This window comes from Antechinus flavipes, chromosome 2 (genome assembly GCF_016432865.1).
Source record: "Antechinus flavipes isolate AdamAnt ecotype Samford, QLD, Australia chromosome 2, AdamAnt_v2, whole genome shotgun sequence".
Taxonomy (NCBI): Eukaryota; Metazoa; Chordata; class Mammalia; order Dasyuromorphia; family Dasyuridae; genus Antechinus; species Antechinus flavipes.
Genome location: NC_067399.1, coordinates 604,623,364 through 604,640,821, shown reverse-complemented (window position 1 = coordinate 604,640,821; position 17,458 = coordinate 604,623,364). Strand labels below are relative to the sequence as shown.

Here is a 17,458-nt window from a genome sequence, read left to right as displayed (position 1 = left end):
GGAGAAGCAAATGAATATAATAGAATCAGCACAACCTATGATCACTTTTTTTCTTTTTCTTGTTTTTTTTTTCCTCTGCTGATTTTTCCCTTTCTTTCTGATTTTTCTCTCCCAAAGTGATTCATAAAGTAATGTGTATTTTTTTAAAAAGAGTATACATATGTAATCAGAAAAATAAAAAACAACAAAATAATAAATGTTTAAAATTATTTTATATGTAACTGTAGGAAAATAAAATATTAAATAATAAAGGAAAAAAGAAAGAAAACTGAAGCCCAAAGGACTATCAAACTACATACCCTTTGAATCAATAGTGTCTCTGGGTCTGTATTCCAAAAAGATCATTAAAAGGGAAAAAAACCCACATGTGCAAAAATAGTAGCAACTCTTTTTATAGCAGCAAGGAACTGGAAACTGAGTGGATGTCCATCAATTGGGGAATGGCTGAATAAGTTATGGTATACATGAATATGATAGAGTATTATTGTTCTATAATAAATGATCAGCAAGCTGATTTCAGGAAAGCCTAGAAAAACTTATATGAATTGATGCTAAATGAAGTGAGTAGAACCAAAAGTACATTGTACACAGCAACAACAAGATTATGTGATGGTCAACTGTGATGGACTTGGCTCTTTTCAATAATGAGGTGATTCAAGGAAATTCTAGTAGAGTTGTGAGAGAAAGAACCATCCACATCTAGAGAGAAGATTGTGGGACTGAATATGTATCTATATATATAGTATTTTCACCTTTTATTGTTTTTGTTGTATGCCTACTTGTTTTTTTTTTTTCCTCTTTTGATATGATTTTTCTTGCACAACATGATATATGTAGAAATATGTTTAAAACAATTGCTCGTGTGTAAGCTATATTGGGTTACTTGCTGGTTAGGGGAAGGGGTAGTGGGGAGAGAAAAATTTGGAACACAAAATTTTGCAAGGATGTCAAAAACTATCTTTGCATGTATTTCAAAAAATAAAAAGCTATTATCTTTAAAAAAAAGAAAGAAAGAAAGTAAACTGTAACATAGATTTGAAGAAAAAATAAATAGCCTAATAAAGATTCATAGTTTCATGTCATTCTTTTCTCCTCTACTTTGTATGTGGAAGCATTTTATTTGATGTTTATTGAGTTCAAGACCAAAAATTTAGTTTAAAAGTAATTAAATCAAAATTAGTTTAAAGACAAAATAGATCTTCTCAGGATACTTTCCTTTTGACATGGTTAATAATCTTTTCAATGGGGGTGGGGTGTTATCAATATAAGTTACTTAATTATAGCAAAGTATTCAAAAAAGAGCAGCATATTGTCCATATTTAAAAAAAAAAAAGACGAATATGTATGTACTAACTAGTAGTTTAACTATTCAGAACTGGTGAAATAGCCAAACTTAATGAGTAATGCATAATTTTTCTTTTTTCTTTTTTAATATTTTATTATTCCAAATACATAAAGAGAGGTTTTAACATTTAGTTTTGTAAAATTTTGTGTTCCAAATTGTTCTTCCTTACTTTCCCCTTCCTCAAGACATCTAGCAATCTGATATAAGTTAAAAATGTGGGGGTTTCATATGTGAAAAACTGTGGCAACCCTTTTCATAGTGGCTAGAAACTGGAAACTGAATGGATGCCCATTAATTGGAGAATGACTAAATAAATTATGGCATATGAATGTTATGGAATATTATTGTTCTATAAGAAAAGACCAACAGGATGATTTCAGAGAGGCCTGGGAAGACTTACATGAACTGATGTTAAGTGAAATGAACAGAACCAGGACATCATTACACACGGCAAGAACAAGACTATACAATGATCAAGTCTGATGGATGTGGCTCTCTTCAACAATGAGATGATTCAAACCAGTTCCAATTATTCAATAATGAAGAGAGCCATCTACACCCAGAGAGAAGACTATGGGAACTGAGTGTGGACTATAACATTTTTAACTCTTTCTATTATTGTTTGCTTGCATTTTTGTTTTCCTTCTCAGGTTTTTTTTTCTTTCTAGATCCGATTTTTCTTGGGCAGCAAGATAACTGTATAAATATGTATACATATATTGGATTTAATATATAATTTAACATATTTAACATGTATTGGACTACCTGCCATCTAAGGGAAGGGATGGAGGCAAGGAGAGGAAAATTTGGAACAGAAGGTTTTGCAAGGATCAATGTTGAAAATATTACCCATGCATATGTTTTGTAAATAAAAAGATATAATAATAAAAATAATTTAAAAAAAAAAAAGAAAAATGTGGAGGTTTGTTTTATTTAGCCATACATTTTTGTAACTGAGCTTCCTTATGCTTATTTTCTCAGTGAGGATGAGGTGCAAGAGCTAAAGTGGGAGACAGAGAACATAAATTGTCATTTGAAAAAATAATTTAATTAAAAAGGAATAAAAACATAAAATGTATTTAACATAAATTTAAAATATTATATTTGGATGAAATAAATAAAATTCAAAAGTACAAAGTGCATATGGCATACATAAAAAATAAGAGGATTTTAAAGGATCACAAGCTATGTTTGAATTATAATACCATATGGCAACCAAAACAACGAATTTACTGAAGAATATTGAGAAGGCATTTAGAAAGAAGAAAGGCAGGAGTCCATAGCAATTTTGTTGCATCAAACCAAAGGACTGGTTGAAAGAATGCTATAGGTTTAGACAAGAAAGCCTAGGGAGAAGATAATAGTAATCTTTAATTATTTGAAGGATTTTTAATATAGATTAGACTTGTTTTCTTTAAAACTAAAAAGACAGAATTAAAATTAATTGGCCAAAGTTGCAAATAAACAAATTTAGTCTTGAAGTCAAGAAATTTCCTAACAATTAGTTTTCCAAAAAAAACCTGATGGTTTTCTCATGTGAGACCTCTAGGGTATTACCATTAATCTAGAATAGACATTTTTAACCTTTTCTCTGGGTTATGTGCCCCTTTGGCAATCTGCTTAAGTCTATGAACTCCTCAGAATAATGTTTTAAAACATCTGAAAGAAATGCTACATTTAAGTAAAAGGCTAGTTAAAATGAAAAAGCAATTTTTCTCATCCTGTTTTGTGGATCCCTTGAAATCTATCTGCTGATTGTCTTAAGAGTTATGAACTCTGGGTCTAGAGCAAAGCTGTTTAAATTGTGGGTTGTAAACCCATATCTGGCTGCATTACTGAATATGGAGTTGGTGAAAAATTTGACAACAGTAAAAGGTATCGAATATTCCCAACATTTAATTCTTTATGTAAAAGTAAATAAGCATAGTCATCTCATTAGTATGCACATTTGTTTCTATATTTAATAAGTGGTAAAATTATATGTACAGCAAATTATTATCAGTAAATGTTTGATTTGTGTGCTTATTTTATATGCCTATATACCTAGGCTCACATAAAAATTTCTCAGGCAAAAAGGAGTTGCAAGTGGAAAAAGTTTAAGAAGTTCTGATGTAAAGGGTGGCTTGGTTCTCTGGGGAGGAAATATTTATCACAGAAAGAAAATATTCTCAACTCTTTATGGACTTAAATGTAATACCCTTATGGTTTCTAATGAATTAAATAAAATAACTTTTTAACTAATTTATGTTAGCCTGAAGGTTTGCATGGGAGCAAAGGTCTCTTTTTCTTTTTCTTTTCTTCTTCTTTTTTTTTTTTTTTTTTTTTTGAAGACCTACACACATACAAAATTCTGAGGTTCTCAACAGAAAACCTGTTTAGGAGCAAAATAAGTCAAATTCTGCTGTTTTCAGGGGAAATGTAGAGTATAGGCATGAATTTTAAAGAAATGTCCTCCTCCCAAGTGAAACAGATCCTTAAAAAAGAGATCAGCTTTTTAGGAAGGCAGCTAGATAGTACTAGATAGAGTGCAGAAGGATCCGATTTCAAATTTAATCTCCAACACCCAGCCTCATACACTTATTAGCTGTTTGACCCTAGGCAAATCACTTAACCCTGTTTGACTCAGTTTCCTCATCTATGAAATAAACTGGAGTAGTAACTGGCAAATCACCCTAGTACCTTTGCCAAGAAAACCGCGGGAGGGATCACAAAGAATTAAATATGACTGAAACAACTCAACAACAATAATTTTGGGCAATGGATTACAGAAGTTTTACCTTATATCAAAACTAAAAATTTCCTCTCTTTAACTATGAACTCATGCTAGTCCTTTCCAATGATACTAATTAGAACAAGCCTAATGCCTCTTGCACATGGCAACCTTTCTAGTATTTGAACAGCGATATCATGTTCCTCCTAAATCATTTATTCTCTAGGCTAAACTTCAATACCTTCTGAACTTGGTATTTACTTACTTTTAACAGTAGTAAGGATTTATAAAGTGCTTTCATACACCCTAGTTTATTTGACCCATACAAAAACTCAGTGAAATAAGCCAGACAAATATTATTTCCAGATTTTAATGTTTCTTTTACCAGTCTAAAGTCATTCTCCCATCTCCTAAATTCATGTATCTCTCAAGACTTTGTTCTGGGCCATCTTCTCTTCTTTCTCTCTTTCATTTGTTGAACTAATCTACTCCCATTGTTTCAATGATAGGATTAAGCAAATGACTCTTCAATCTATATCCTTCCTCTCATCTTTGCTCTCTCCCACCTAGACCCAACCCTATATCCTCATCTGCCTACTAGACTGAAGTACTCTGAATTCTGTGACTCCCTGTGCTTTTAGAAGAAGGAGCACTTGAAACTGCTGGCATCCCTTGAAATTTCTCATGATTGCATTCCTGTAATCTGACAGTAACACCTGCAAGCTGGGGCTTCTTTATCTCAAGGTTATGAAAATATTGTGGAAAGGCTATCTCCTGAAATTATCAGTATCTTGTAACACATCTCTCATTCAGTAAGACTCAATAGACATCTTTCATTCTCCTTGACCTTCATTACCATTACCTCTCTCTGTCCGTTATAGTCCCATGGATTTGTAACAGACTCACAGAATTTCAGAGTTGGAAGGTATGTTAGTACCTAGTTATGCCTGCCCTCAAAAAAATCCTTACCAAGTTTAATAAATATTTGTTGTTTTGACTGAAGACCTTCAATAGGAGGGAACTAAGTAGCTTTCAGGTAGTCAATCTCACTGCTGCTTTTGAACTTATCCAGGTCTCCCCATGCTTAAAAAATTTGCACTAGATCCTACCATCCCTACTAATTATTGTTCTCTTTCTTAGTCAACTCCTTGAAAAACCTGTTCACAGTCATGGATTACATGTCCTCTCCTCTCATTCTCTTCTAAATTTTCCACAATGTAATTTCCAGTTTCATCACTCAATTGAAACTGCTCTGTCCTCAAATTTCTTACTTAGCAATCTATGACTTTTTCTTAGTATTTGGTCTTTCTCATTCTCTCTGTAACATTTCCCTTTGGTGACCATCACTCCCACTTCTCTAGGTTTTCATGACACTATTTGCTTTAGGTTTTCCTGTTAGCTGTTAGACTTCTCAGACTCCTTTTCTGGATCATCATTGATGGCACAACCACTGACAATGAGGACACTCCAAAGCTCTATCATTTTCCTCTTTTCCTCTATATACTACTTCACTTGGAATCTCATCCACTCCCATGGATTCAATTATCATTTCTATGCAAATGATTTCTAAATCTTTATATCCAAACATAGTCTTTCTCTTGAGCTCCAGTCTCCTATCATCAACTGTGTGAGGGATGTAGAAGACCTTTACCCAAAATGACTACTCAGAGATCACTCAGTAGAAGGCAGAAAAGTTGTTTATTGAAAAACCTCCGGAGGATGAGCCGTCCCATCGCAAGATAAGCTCGCGGTAGGAGGGCTAAAGAAGTAGTAAAGATACATAGCTTTTATACAAGAAATTACATCACAAGTAAGAGAACATTGAGAAGGGGAGGGGGAGGCAGCTAATTGGTTGTTGCTATTTGGGGAGATTGGAATGGAAGGTTTCTGTTTCCCTGAAATCTCCTGATTTCTGGGAAACAAAGTCAGGCCTTCAGGCTTAATCAAGCAGACAGTGGTCCAGCTAATAGACTAAATATTGATAAATGTCAAATACCAATAAATGTCATCAGTTCAGGTTAAGTAAATATGTTTCTAGCTGGCCAAGGCTCAAGTAGATATGAGCCTGCACATATTATACAGGTCATAGGGGAGACACAGAAATAATAAAATACAGAAAAAGAATTCATACATCCTTGTAAGTTCTTCACCTTATCTATTCCCCACAGCTCCCCCCTTCTAATATGTAAATGATTTTTATCACATTTCTATGAAGAACTTACACACTTTTCAAAATCAGTTAATATATCTATACATTGTTTATCAAGTTCACAATCAAGATCATCCCTCTTTAATACATTCCAGTCTTTTCTCTGAAGAATCATCATTTTAATAGCATTTTCTGTATGCAATATTTTGATAGGGACCACTGAACTATTCTGGTTACTAATGTAATTATACAGGGTAGACATAGCAGCAACAGGATAATACCATTGATTGCAATAAGTTCATACCATAAAAATTGCTTCCACCAACTATCTTAGAAACAGTTATCATAGAACAGATTGGCATTTGGCAAACATAAAAATAAAAAGACAGATAAAGATGACAATCTAGGGGAACTGAGGCACAACATTATACACTCTTCTTCTGAATATTTGAATGATTGAATTACCTCCCTAAGATACCTGGGAGGTCTCAGCACTATAATTTTGACCAATCCAATGTGAGGCAAATAAATCAAAATGAAACTAGAAAATGCAAGGACTTATGGCAAGGACAAGTCTCTTCCTGACAACCCCAGAGTTATCAGCAGTACAAAGGCCCTCATCTCAGCCAGAAAATCCAGTTTGAGATGGACAGTTCACTGTGTTAGGTGGTCTGCAGTCATTTGTGCACTTAACTCAGCTTCTGCTTATAAAGGAAGTAGCAGGGCTCGAGACAGTCATGCTGCCCATTCAGAGGGGCAACCCACTCTAGGGGAGAAGGGTGAGGCTTAGAGTAGCTCCACCTGTCCCCACCCAGGGGAACAGACAAGGCTGCTACTAGAATACAGATTTCTGAGCAGAGCTATCAGAGCATGCACAGTTAGAACATGAAGGCAGGCAAACCCCAAACTTTAGAGGCTTGATCTCAAAAGGGCAATGTTATTAAAAATGCTGAGGTACCAGTTAAGAAACTGGGGTTACAGGGCTGGAGATTGCCAGTCCCAAGACAAGTGTCTTAATCTTAATCTTCTTTAAAACAGAATAGTTCCCAAAACTGAGTCTGCCAGGGCAATTCCACAGAATGAGGGGTTTCAAAGCTAAAACATAGTAAAAACAAAAAAGATTGCTTAAGGACTTCCAATTTAATCTGAACTGGTGGTATAGGGGATGGGGCAGAAGTACGAAAGGCAAAAGTGAAAGAAAACTAAGGGTTCCCACTCTTTTAGGTATTTTGAGAAAAATCCACCAGTTTCCCTAGTTCCCTATCTCTTCCTCTCCTTTTTTTTTCCTCATGGAAAGGAATCATCCAAAAAAAAAAAAAAAATAATAATAAATAGTCAAATAACCATCCACATATAAATCCCAAGAGTGAATTAAAGTTCCTACATACATAACAGTCTAGTACAGGAGGAGTTTCCTAAAATCAATCAAATCAAATCAAATCAAATACCTTAAACAATTACATATTCTGAAGTGAACATAGATATTATAAACATTTTATAGCTTCCTTAACAGCAATAGTTACCATTTTTAATAATTTCCATCCCAAATCTTAAACACACAGTAATGTTTGCATTTTTTTTTCTAACTCTAGTAATAGAGTTGTAATTTTAACAATAATTCATCAACCACTTTCCCACTTCCCCCATATCAGTCCAAATTACATCAGGAGCACTGGCGATGGTCTCGATCTTAGCTGCTTCAGGCTGAGAAATGGGTGAAGGTGCTCAATCCATGCAGGGGTGTGGGTGTGGTGTCAATCTAAGCTTCAGATGGGCCAATCCATGTCTCAGAAGAGATTCAATAATCTGTAATTTGACCAAAATCTAGAAAAACAAAAAAAACTAAATCTAACAAAGTTAGAATAGTCTGGACCTGCAACAATATGTGGGGAGGCCAGTATAGATTGGCCAGCAGTTCCTGTGTGAAGGAATAAGCTTGCTTCACAGGATAGTCAGACAGCTATAGTTCCAATAAATAGCAGTTAGGTTTCACAGACCATTGTAAATTGTCCTCTTATCATAAAAAAAAAAAAAATTTAAAAATAAAACACAAATATCCAGTAACAGACAGATGACCAGGCTAAATACTTATTTGCCTAAGTATTTAGGATATAATGATTACATATAACCAGATTGGAAACAGCAAGGTATGACATATTTGAATTACATTAACAGTTCTTATTAGCTATTGTTCTGATCATAGAAATCAGTCACAGGAGGAAAAAATGCAAGAACATAACTATAACATAATATAAGCAGTTAAAACTCAATCTTCAGACACTGAAGAGTGGAGCTTTAAAACTTCCAAATAGCATTAATTACAAGCCCAAAGAATTTCGTCTTCAAAGTTTCAAATAAATCTCAGTTATTTACCATGACCTTATATCAATAACAGTAAGAAATTTATCCCAGAAAATTCACACAATTCTTATATACCCAAGTAGATGTTGCATCTTGAATAAATTTAATATACCAATCATTTTGCTTTTAAAATACCCAATATACAGAAAAATCCCAAACTACATATGGTTCACAACAAAAACATTTTCAAAAGGAAGAAGGCAAAAACTATTATCCTTAAAGTCCCATTTCAGATAATTGGCATCAATACAGTTAATTAAAACTTCCTATTTTCACATAAAAAGAATCTGAAAAGTTCTTGAAAACATCAATTAAACTTTTTGAAATAACCCTTTAAAACTATATACCACATTTCTGATCATATTCTTTAATATTCATAACCATTATGTATCTAAATAAACAAATATTCAATCAATTAACATCTTGTAAGAGCAATTTGTCTCTTTAAATAACCATTTGTTTTCTTCAGCCAAAGGAACCAAGCGGCTGCCGCTTTCCACTGCTGCTCGCTTTCTCTCCTCCCACAAAAACACATCCCTTCTCACAGCCATCTCTCTGTGACTACCCTTTCCAACCAGTTCCTTCTTTTTCCCACTGACGACTTCTTGAAATCATTTGTTTCTACTAAGCAATCCTTCTTAAATTACCTTCATTCTCCTATCCCATCTCTCTGTCTCTCTCTCTTCCCAATGCTTACTTGCTCAAAATTTATTACATACTTTAAACACTCCTAAACCAAAAATCCTTCCGACTAGATGCTCTATTTAAACTATTAATTGCTTTTGTAAATCAATCTCTTTTCCCTTTCTTTAAATCATCTTTTTTTTTTAAAAACTTTAAACTTCAAGATTCACAATTAATTTTGAATCAAATTTCATAAAACTTATAATATAGTTTACAAATTACTCAATACTTTTAAAAAGCAACATACCATTTAAGTAGGGAGATACAAACATAAGCCCTCCCTAAGGTAAGCTACTGGCATTTTGTTTAATAACCTATATTTCAATTTGAAGTCCAACCAAATAATAAAAAAAAGAAAAGTTTTTCTCTTCAGTTGTAAAGGCCACAATACTCGAAAAATTCTTAAGATTTTATACTCAGAATAAATCTAACATGTGTAAGGCAACAGTAAATTATTTCCTCCAATTTTAATTTTATTCCAATTTCAAAATTATAGTACCTCTTTAAAATATAGTAAATTCCCAAAACTCTTAATCAAATATTGCAAACAATTACCCAGTTTAGTCTTCTTAAACTTTCTGTTCTCTAATTCCATGAAGGCAAATTTACTAATAATGATTTTTCTTTCTTTTCCTGCAAATTTTTTTCTTTAGAAGTATGCCTAGTTTTCCCACAGGTCCAACAGGTCATTACGCCCCTGTGTTCAACTATTTACCTCTCTGACTATTTTTATTCCTCCCTTCCAATATCTGCAGTTTCTTATTTCCGATCTTAAATTTTCCAATCTTAACACACACACCAATTTAGAGTTATTTTACTTCAGTTTGTGAAATTTCCTAAAATTTACCTAGATACTTTATTCCCATGTCTTTTCTTTAGTAACCAGGAAAGAGTTAAGCACCAATCCTTCCTTTACCTTGAGAATTCTTTTCTCTGGCTGAGTCCTGATAACAGGCTCCTTGTTTATAGGAGCGATAGCCACTGTTCTTCTATTTTCTCAAAACTTTCCAAACTTTCAATCTATGTTTTTATTTTTCCCCCTTCTTTCCCTCCTCCCGCAAAGCCACTGCCAGAGACAGAGGGAGAGAAAGAGAAAAAAAGATTTTCTTTCCTTGAGAAGCCCAAAACTAGTTCCCAAATTCTAAGACCAATACATTCTGAGCCACTCTGAAAGAATTACTACTCTGAATGAATTCCAGTTCCCACAATTCATCCTGATATTTTTCTAAGCCTGTAACACAGAGCTGAATTCTTATCTCTTATGAGCTTTCTAACTTTTAACACAGAACAAAGGCAATGCAAAGCAGACATACACACAGACATTCACAAAACTCTATTTTCACCTTTTACATACAGATTTAAGTCTGATATACCCAAATAATCCTGGGATATACATCCTCCCAGTTTTCTTCCCTTGTATATCTGGGAAGTTCATTCCAGTCTTAAATTTCCTAGCTAACGTCCTGATACAAATTTTCGGACTGCTTCTATACCACCCTGGACCCGATCCAGGTGTTGGCGGAGGCCCTATGTTACCCTCATGCCCAGGCGGAGGCCCTAAGTTACCCTCACGCCCCCACAGCCACCCGAGAGCCTCCTTGGGAAAAGTCCTTTATCGTTGGGGTTAACAGCAGTCCACACCAAAAATAAATTTAAGAGGGCTAATCCCTCAGGGTCTCCCTCGACCCAGCCAATAAACCCCCAGACTTCCCAAGAGCTTTACCTCGAGAACATATGTTTCTTTTCAGGCTGCAAATGCCGGCCATCAGGACTCTACTTCTTTCAATCTTCAATTCTGCGTTCCACTGAGTATTCCTGCTTCGGGTCGTTGTCTAAGAGGGGAGGGAGGCTGCTCACCCAGAGCCAGAGACCATGGAGAAAACTACTCCGTGGGCGCCTGTCCCTGTTCGGGGTGCACATAGCCATCTCCCCCAAAGACCCCATCCCGGACGAGCCCCCATCTGTGAGGGATGTAGAAGACCTTTACCCAAAATGACTACTCAGAGATCACTCAGTAGAAGGCAGAAAAGTTGTTTATTGAAAAACCTCCGAGGATGAGCCGTCCCATCGCAAGATAAGCTCGCGGTAGGAGGGCTAAAGAAGTAGTAAAGATACATAGCTTTTATACAAGAAATTACATCACAAGTAAGAGAACATTGAGAAGGGGAGGGGGAGGCAGCTAATTGGTTGTTGCTATTTGGGGAGATTGGAATGGAAGGTTTCTGTTTCCCTGAAATCTCCTGATTTCTGGGAAACAAAGTCAGGCCTTCAGGCTTAATCAAGCAGACAGTGGTCCAGCTAATAGACTAAATATTGATAAATGTCAAATACCAATAAATGTCATCAGTTCAGGTTAAGTAAATATGTTTCTAGCTGGCCAAGGCTCAAGTAGATATGAGCCTGCACATATTATACAGGTCATAGGGGAGACACAGAAATAATAAAATACAGAAAAAGAATTCATACATCCTTGTAAGTTCTTCACCTTATCTATTCCCCACAGCTGCATATTAGATATTTCAAATTGGATGTCTCACACATCTCAAACTCATTATATCAAAGACTGAATTTATTATCTTTCCCCTCTAAACTTGTCATTTTTCCAAATTTAGCAACCATCCTTCCAGTCACCCAGGTTCACAACCTTAGTGTCATCATTGACTCCTCTCTCTCATGGTACTTATCCAATCAATTGATAAAAATCATGTTGCTTTGCTCTTAATAACATCTCTCAGTATCCATTGTCTACTCTTAATTCATACAGCTATTTCCCTATTCAGGCCCTTGTTATTTCTAACTTGGCCTAGTATAGACTGTTACTTGTTCTTGCCTCATCTCTTCCCACACAATGCTGCCAAAGTGATTTCCCTGAAGTGTAGAACTGACCATCACTCTCTCCCTCAAATTTAAGTGGTTTCCTAATAATACTACAATCAAAATTAAAGGCTTCTGTTTAGCACATAAAGGCCTTAAGAACTTTTGGAACAAAAATTCACTATTTGACAAAGACTTCTGGGAAAACTGGAAAATAGTATAGCAGAAACTAGGTATAGACCAACATCTCACACCGTATACCAGGATAAAGTTAAAATGTGTACATTATTTACATTATGTTATTCCTGTACACATAAAGGATGTGTAAGCAAATTAAGAGAACATGGAATAGTTTATCTGTCAGATTTATAGATGAATTTAGGACCAAACAAGACATAGAAAGCATTATAAAAATGTAAAATATATCATTTTAATTATATAGAATTTAAAACTATAGAAATAAAAAATTTTAAAAAGCAAAACCAATGCAATAAAAACTATAAAGAAAGAATACTGAGAAACATTTTTACAATAAGTATCTCTGATAAAGGCCTCATTTCTCAAATATATAGTGAACTGAGTCAAATTTATAAAAATATGTCATCCCCCAATTGGTAAATGGTCAAAGAATATGAACAGACAATTTTCAAAGAAAACAAAGCTATCTCTAGTCATATAAAAAATCAGTCTGAATCATTACTGATCAGAGAAATGCAAATTAAAACCATTCTAAGATACCACCTCACACCTGGATAATATATCATCAAAGGAAGATTTTGGATATTGGAGGGGATGTGGAAAAATTGGGACACTAATATACTACCAGTGGAATTGTGAAATGATTCAATCATTCTGTAGAGCAATTTGAAACTATGCCCAAAGGTCTATAAAATTGTGTATATACTTTGATCCAGAATTGCCACTACTAAGTCTATATTCCCAAAACATCAAAGAAAAGAGAAAAGAACCTATTTGTACAAAAATATTGATAGTAGTTTTCTTTGTGGTGGCTAAGAATTAGAAATCAAATAGATTTCCATCAATCAGGGAATGGCTAAACAAGGTGTGGTATATGGTTGAAATGGAATATTATTGTGCTTTAAGAAATAACAAGCAGGATGATTTCAGAAAAACCTAGAAAAACTTACATGAACTGATGCACAGTGAAGTGAAAAGAAGCAGAAGGACTTTGTATACAGTAACAGCAGTTAGCTAAAGAATTGTGAATACCTTAGCTATTCTTAGCAATTCAATGATTTAAGACAATACCACAGTACTAACAATGAAGCACACTATGCACTTCCAGAGAAAAAATTGATATTGAGTACAGACTGAAGCCTGTTATTTTTCACTTTCTTTCTCTTTTTTATTCTAGTCTTCTTGTACCAAATGACTAATATTAAAATGTTTTACATTATTGTGCATGTATAACCTATATCTGATAGTTTACTTTCTCAGGGAGAGGAGAATGGATAGAATTTGAAACTCAAAACTTTAAATAAAAATGTTTGGGTTTTTTTTTAATTGGGAAAAAAATAAAGGCAACTCTGCAAAAAAGAAAAGTAAAGCCCTTGACAACTTGGCCAAATCTTTTATTTTTATACATTTATATCCCTCAAATGCTCTTTGGCCTATCCATATTGTCCTATTGGCTATTATTCATAAAAAAAAAATTCTTATTTCTCATCTCTGTGCCTTTACATTGATGCTCATCCATGTCTGAAATGTTCTCTCTCCTTATCTTTGACTCTAGGAATTCTTGGTTTTCTTTCCCACAACTCAAGCCCCTCATTTTTTGTGAGACCTTTCATGGTCCCTCTGAGATATTAATGGCTTATATACCAAGATTTGAAGTCAAATATTGTTTTGTTTCTGTCTTTACAGCCATCACACCTAGCATAGTGTCTGGTAAGGAGTAGGCACACTTATTAAATATTTGATTGATGGATAATTGATAAAACTTTCTTTCTGACCTCAATCCTGAACTGATCTCTTTGCAACTTTCACCCATGATCCTATTTCTGCCCTTTAGGACATATCAGAACAAGTTTAATTCTTGTTCTACAATAAACCTTCAAATGTTATCCCTCCTCTTAGTCTTCTCTTCTCTAAGTTAAATTTAACGTTTCATCAGTTTTCTAGTCAATTCTACCTACACAAGGTGGTTCACATTTGTCCCTCTTATTTTCTCACCCAGCTTCTATCAGGCACAAATCCTTCTAATAGTCACCCAGACTCTTGTTAACAGTCCCCAACTGATATCCCTTCCTCCAGGCTCTTCCCCTCTCTAACTTTTCCTAAGAATCTGCCAAAATAATCTTCCTAGTGAACAAACTGTTATTCCTGTAATGAAAATCTTTATTGCTTCCCCCCAATCCATTGCTCAGAGCATAATTCAATCTCCTACCAGGGATCCTCAAACTTTTTAAATAGGGGGCCAGTTCACTGTTCCTCAGACTGTTGGAGGGCCGAACTATAGTAAAAACAAAAACTTTGTTTTGTGGGCCTTTAAATAAAGAAACTTCATAGCCCTGGGTAATGGGGATAAACGTCCTCAGCTGCTGCATCTGGCCCCGGCCGTAGTTTGAGTACCCCTGTAAACCAAGCAAAATCCTCCGCAACTCACCACCACTCTGTCTTTTCCAGTCTTCATACTGCTCAGTGGGTCACAGGATTTAAAGCTAGAAGCAACTTTAAATTTTAAGCTGACTTTAAACAATTAAACTCTTAATATTACAGTTGGCATAGGAGTTCTCTATTTATTTCCACTTGCTAAAAATCTTCTCTTTCCTCAACATCTTTTTCAGATGTGAACTCCTTGTTGAGGTCTATACCACGCTTCTTCTATATAACCATTGCCTCTTCAAATTTTCCTAGAGCACTTTATACGATTTTCTGCTTTATTCCCATCAGATACTGCTTTACATAATGTTTATTGATGTCATGTCTTATCCTCTCCATTAACTTATAAGCTCCTTAAGGGTAGGACTTTGCCATTAAAAAAAAAAAACTTTGTGTTCTTAGCTTTTATTAGTGCCTTATACATGGTAGATATTTAAGCTGCCTCTTTGTATCTCCAGGATCAAGCACAGTGCCTGACACCTAAGTAGGTACTTAGTAAATGGTTGTTGACTAATTGATTCATAATTTGTGCTCCAAATCTCAGGATTAGTGAAGAGTTGAACCAGGATTAGAATTCAGAATTTATGGCTTCTAACTCAATTCCTCTTTACCTTAATACAGAATAGAATATTCTCATCTGCCATGCAAGTTTTCTTTAGGATTTAAATAGCCACCCTGCTATTTTATTCTGGTTTTTCAGGAGAATTTACGCACAGCTGAAGTCATATTGAGACATCAGTTAAGAAATTCAGTCAGGCAGGTTAAATGTTAAGTTCTTTTCTACTGTACAATTTTCTAACCTCCTTCCATGAATCAAAGTGAGTAAAAGGTTCTTCACTAAAGACATAAAACAAATTGAACAAATTATGTTACTTAACTGAGGAGGGACTAGTCACCTCATTGATTTCTGGTTTAGTTTCTGATATTCTTCCCCCTCCCCTTATTAACATAAATTTTCAATTTTGGATTTTAAAATGTTAAGTTTCATAGACTTCATTAGCATATTTTCTGTATCACAATGCCAGGCCATTATCATTGTGGGATGAAAATAGAAGGGATTTCAAGACTGGCAGGCCAGGGACAGCCAGCTCATATAACTGTCTGACTATAGAGACAGCACTTAAATTCCCCAAGCTGCTTAGCAGGATCATGAATCACAGTCATAACCAGCCCATGAATCATAACCACAGGTAGGAACCATTTTTAAAGACAATATTAGTGACTTAGGAGGACATGAGAAGACTCAGAGTCAGCATGGAACTGTCACAAATTTTATAGCACGAATATGAAGCATGGTGTCTTCCTTTAAAGAGATTCTAGATTATGAAAAAGAGACCTTACTTAGCATTCCTTATCAGTGGTCACTTTCACTAAGAGCTAAATTTTTTTTAGTTTATCTGGAAAAGCTCTATCTCTGAATAAATAGCCATCATAAACAAATATTGCTGTCTTTCTGATCGGAAGTCTACATGATCATTAGTTATTGCTACCTTTATGTGCACAGCATAATTAAGTAGCATAGTATAAAGTGACAGGACTGGTCAGGAAAATCATTTTCCTGAGTTCAAATCTTGTCTCAGACATTTCCTAACTATGTGACCCTAGACAAGTCACTTAACCCCATTGCTTCAGTTCCTCATCTGAAAAATGAACTGGAGAAGAAAAAAGATCTCTTCAGTATCTTTGCCATGAAAATTGGAAATAAGGTCATGAAGTCTGATGCCATTGAACAACAACATGTGCCCAGACATTTCAAAACATTCCATTTTATTTTTGACAAGAGTTGCTGATCTTCCCTAATGGAGGGAGTTTCTAAGCTGAAAATTCCCTTAACCTAAGCAATCATTGGCCTTGAAAAACCTCAAAAAAATGCATTCTATGTAACACTAAATGAGTATAAGTTGAAACTGGTAAATAAAGCTAAGCTATCCTGGAGAATTTTAAAAACTGTTTCATTTTTTTTTTTTTTTGGCATACCCTTTGACCCAGCAGTATTTCTACTGGGCTTATATCCCAAAGAGATCATAAAGGAGAGAAAGGGACCCACATGTGCAAAAATGTTTGTAGCAGCCCTTTTTGTAGTGGCTGGAAACTGGAAACTGAGTGACTGTCCATCAATTGAAGAATGGCTGAATAAGTTATGGTACATGAATGTTATGGAATATTATTGTTTTGTAAGAAATGACCAACAGGATGATTTCAAAGAGGCCTGGAGAGACTTACATGAACTGATGCTGAGTAAAGTGAATAAGAATCAGGAGATTATTGTATATGGCAATAATAAAACTATAAGATAATCAACTCTAATGGATGTGATTCTTTTCAACAATGAGATGATTGAGGCCAGCTCCAAAGATCTTGTGATGAAGAGAGCCATTTGCACCCAGAGAGAGATTGTGGGGACTGAGCATGGTTCACAATATAACATTTTCACTCCTTTTGTTATTGTTTGCTTGCTTTCTCATTTTTTTTCTGATCTGATTTGATTTTTCTTGTGCAGCAAAATAATTGTATAACTATGTATGCATATAGTGGATTTAAAATATATTTCTACCATATTTAACATATATTGGACTATTTGCCATCTAGGGAAGGAGGTGTGGGAAGAGGGGAAATTGGAATTTGCAAGGGTTAATGTCACAGAATTATCCATTTTGAAAAATAAAAAGCTTTAATAAAAAATAAAAAAAAAAAGAATGGCAAGGCTTAAAAAGAAAAAAAATTATCCATACATATGTTTTGAGAATAAAAAGCTATAATAAAAAATGATAAC

At 34.7% G+C, this 17,458-nt stretch overlaps 1 long non-coding RNA gene across 1 annotated transcript in view; it reads right to left on the bottom strand.

Annotated features, from left to right (window-relative positions):
- Positions 1–10,735, bottom strand: part of LOC127551671 (uncharacterized) — a 685,686-nt gene extending 674,951 nt beyond the window's left edge. The window contains exon 1 of the long non-coding RNA XR_007951149.1: positions 6,206–10,735. This is a non-coding gene — a long non-coding RNA (uncharacterized LOC127551671). The remainder of the gene's footprint in view (positions 1–6,205) is intronic.
- Between the last annotated feature and the right edge of the window lie 6,723 nt (positions 10,736–17,458).